Source organism: Triticum aestivum, chromosome 2B (genome assembly GCF_018294505.1).
Source record: "Triticum aestivum cultivar Chinese Spring chromosome 2B, IWGSC CS RefSeq v2.1, whole genome shotgun sequence".
NCBI lineage: Eukaryota > Viridiplantae > Streptophyta > Magnoliopsida > Poales > Poaceae > Triticum > Triticum aestivum.
In genome coordinates this window covers 444,717,576-444,722,258 of record NC_057798.1, presented here as the reverse complement: position 1 = coordinate 444,722,258, position 4,683 = coordinate 444,717,576, and positions in this window count along the sequence as shown.

Genomic DNA, 4,683 nt, shown 5'->3' with positions numbered 1-4,683 from the left:
ATCTGGAGGTCGGCGGGGCTTGAATGGATGGCCGGGGGGCGGTGCCAAGCACGGCGGTGCGGTGAGGTCGAGGGGAGGGCGCAGGCAGGGGAGGAATACTGGGCCGGTGGTCGCTGGCGTTTCGAGGAAGATCGTCAACACTGACTGGCTGGAGGTAGATGAAGGCGATCTGCCCGTTCTTTGTACATCGGACGGTGCAGAAAAAATGGACTGACCTATTTGCTTTCAGTCGACTGTTATTTTCATAGAATCCTGTAGTAATTTAGTGTGCCATGCATGTTGTAGAGCTATCATATGTCTCCCGTCATTTATTTCTCACCGACCTGCTATCTGCTACCTTTACACTGTACTAATTGTGCACACACTTCACCCATACTCACACTATTGTTTTTTTATGCATGGGTATTTCAGACTCTGACGCAGTGTTGATGAATGCAGAAAAGAAAAGACAGAAGTCGCTCCAGTGTAATTCGAAGATAAGCACTAAGCGTTTCAGCGCTCTAATGGGTGCAGTGTCAGCAGTTGGAGACAGTAAACGTAGCTCTGCAGTTGATGATCTCAATTGCCACACACAACCATCCCAGGTGCTTGCTTTAACTTCGCGCTGTCAAATGTGGTTGCATGTTGCATATGGTGTCTAGCTTGTATTGCTTCCAATTTGGTTAAATTGCATCTGCTTACTTTACACATTATACCTTTGATAATGACATGCCTTCCTGTTTTTGATACATACTACATATGTCTATTAACCATGTTCGTACATCAAACTAATGCTCTTTTGTATCCCTCGTCAATCACTTATGATGAGACAGTCACCCGAGTGGGTTACTGTGAGACGCCCTACTCGTTTAAAGAGTGCAGTGTCATCCTCCCCACATGATTCTCAAGAAACAGCAAGGCTAAATGAAGATAGTCAACGTAGCTCTCTAGTTGATCACCGCAATTCCCCCACACCACCATCGCAGGTGCTTGCTCTTACTTGGCAGTGTGATATGTGGTTGCATGTTGCATATGGTGTCTACCTTGTAATGCTTCTAATTAGGGTAAATTGCATCTGCTTAGTTAACACATTATACCTGTGAATATGACATGCCTTCCTGTTTTTGGTACATACTACGTCTTTCTATTAACCATGTTCTTACATCAAACTACTTTTCTTGTGTATCCCTCATCAATGCTCCTAATTTGTTAAATTGCATCTCCTTAGCTTACACATTATACATGTGAATATGACACGCCTTCCTGTTTTTGGTACATACTACATCTGCCTATCACACCATGTTCTTACATCAAACTACTGTTCTTGTGTATCCTGCGTCTATCGCTTATGATGAGACAGTCACGCGCGTGGGTTAATATGAGACGCAATACTCTTATAAAGAATGCAATTTCATCCTCTCCACATGATTCTCAAGAAACAGCAAGCCTAAATGAAGATATTGAACGTAGCTCTGTACCTGAAGACCGCACTTCCCCTACACCACCATCACAGGTGCTTGCTCTAACTTCGCAGTGTGATATGTGGTTGCATGTTGCATACGGTGTCTAGCTTGTAATGCTTCTAATTAGGGTAAATTGCATCTGCTTAGTTTACACACTATACCTGTGAATATGACATGCCTTCCTATTTTTGGTACACACTACATCTATGTGTTAACCTTGTTCTTACATGAAACTACCTCTCTTCTGTATCCTGCATCAATCACTTACGATGAGTCACCTTTATTCGTTGCATATTGCATATTATTTCTAGCCTGTTGCCATGTATTGCTTCTAATTTGGTCAAATACATTTGTTAGGGCACCCTTTTAATTTGGCAGAGTGATATTGGTTTCATCTTTCATATGGTTTCTAGCTTGCATCGATTCTAACAAGTTCAAGCACCTTGTGCTTAGTTTACACTTTATACATCATACATGTCAATATGTCACGCCGTCCTGTTTTTCATACATATTCCATCCTCCTATCATGCGGCTGCCTTACATGAAAGTAGTGTTCGTCAGTATCATGCATCAATGAGTTCTGAAGAGCAAATTTTATTCCTTTTTCTTGTGGGTTTGACTTGACAAGGCAAAATCAAGAAAGAGGAAGGAAAAGAGTAAGGAAGGCGATGATGGTGGTCCTCTGCAGCAACGTAAACGGAGCATCTGTACCGATTCTCCTTGTACTGATAGTGCATTACAAGGTCCAAGTCTCCGCTCCCCTACTCCACCATCCAAGGTGCTTGCTCTAACTTGGCAGTGTGATATCTGGTTGCATGTTGCATATGGTGTCTAGCTCGTATTGCTCCTAATTAGTGTAAACTGCATCTGCTTAGCTTACACATGATACATGTGAATATGACACGCTTTCCTGTTTTTGGTACATACTATATCTGTCTATCACACCATGTTCTTACATGAAACTACTCTTCTTGTGTATCCTGCATCAATCACTTATGATGGGACACCTTTAAGTTGGCAGTGTGATATTGGTTTGCGTCTTGAATATGATTTCTAGCATGTATTGCTTCTAGTTTGATGAACGCCACCTATGACGAGACAGTTTTAACTTGGCAGAGTGATATTGATTGCACCTTCCATATGGTGTCTTGCAGTGTTTCTAATTTGTTGAAGTGCCTTCTGCTTAGTTACCACATCATAGGTGTGAATATGTCAAGCCGTCCATTTTTTCATACATATTCCATCCTCGTATCATGACTTTGCCTTTCATCAGAGTAGTGTTCGTCAGTATCATGCATGAATGAGTTCTGAAGAGCGAATGATATTCCTTTTTCTTGTTGGTATGACCTCACAATGCAAAATCAATAAAGCTGAAGGAAATTGGCAAGGCATTGGATGATGGTGGTCCTTCCAAGCAACTGAAATGGAGGTTCTCTACAGATTCTACTCCCCCATCCTCCCAACAAGATTCGCAAGACAACGCAAGGCTAGACAGTCAACGTAGCTGTGTAGATGATGAGCAAATCTCCCCTACTCCACCATCACAGGTGCTTGCTCTAACTTGGCACTATTATATGTGGTTGCATGTTGCGTATGATGTCTAGCTTGTATTGCTTCTAACTTGAATTGCATCTGCTTACTTTACACATAATGCCTATGAATATGACACGTGTTCCTGTTTCTAGAACATATGTGTACATGATGAGCACATCTCCCCTACTCCACCATCACAGGTGCTTGCTCTTACTTGGAACTGTTATATGTGGTTGCGTTTTCCGTATGATGTCTAGTTTGTATTGCTTTTGATTATGTTGAATTGCATCTGCGTAGCTTACAACTTATACCTGCTATGATCACTTACCCATAAGACACATTTAACTTGGGACTGTGATGTAGGTTGCATCTTGCATTTTTTCTAGCTTGTACTGCTTCTAATTTCTTGAAATGGCACTTACAACGAGACACTTTTTACCTGATAGAGTGATATTGGTTGCATGTTCATATGGTGCCTAGCTTTCATTTCTTCTAATTTTGTTGAAATGCCTTCCGCTTACTGTTTTTTCATACATATTCCATCCTCCTATCATACGTGTGAATATGAAACGCTGTCTTTTTTGTATATATTCCATCCTCCTATCATGCGCTTGCCTTACATCAAAGTAGTGTTCATCTGTATCATGCATGAACCAGTTATGCAGAGCTAATTTTATTCATCTTCTTGTGGTTTTGACTTCATAAGGCAATATCAGAAAATAGGAAGGAAAACAGTAAGATAGGGGATGTTGGTGGTCCTCCGCACCGACGCAAACAGAGACTCTCTAGATTTGCCACTGCTACTGCTAATGAAGTTGAAGTCCCAAGTCTACATGATGAGTTCATCTCCCGTACTCCACCATCGCAGGTGCTTGCTCTAAGTTGACAGTGTGATAATTGGTTTCATGTTGCATATGTTGTCTAGCCTGTATTTCTTCTATTTTGATTAAATTGCACCTGCTGAGTTTATACGTTATACATGTGCATATGACATGGCTTTCTATGTCTAGAATACACTGCATCTATCTATCGTACCATGTTCTTACATCAAAGTACTGTTGTTGTGTATCCCGCATCAGTCACTCATGATTGGACGCTTTTAAAATGGCAGTTTGATAGTGGTTGCATCTTGCATTGATTTCTACGTTGTACTGCTTCTAATTTTTCGAATTGCCACTTATGACAAGACACTTTTAACTTGGCAGAGTAATATTGGTTGCATCTTTCATATGGTGTCTAGCTTGCATTACTTCTATTTTCTTGAAAATCCTTCTGCTTAGTTTGCACATCGTAGCTATGAATATGTCATGCCGTCCTGTTTTTCTTACATATTCCATCCTCATACGATTGTCTTACATCAAAGTATTGCTTGTCTGTATCATGCATCAATGAGTTCTGAAGAGTGATTTTATTCTTTTGTGTTGTGGGTACAGCTTGACATGGCAAAGTCAAAAAAGAGCAAGGAAAATAATATAGTAGGGAGTGCTATTACTCGTCGGGTGAAACGAAAAAGGATCTGCCATCGAGATTCTACTGGTACTTATAGTGCAGTAGAAGGTCCAAGTCCACCAGCTAAATCTACAAACACAGTATCACCTGCTCCACCAGCTGCATCATCCGCTTCAACTGTACCAGCATCTCAACCAGTTACTCATTCATTTGCTCCGGAACTGGCCAGTTCCCAAGCTGCCTTCACACCTAACACTAC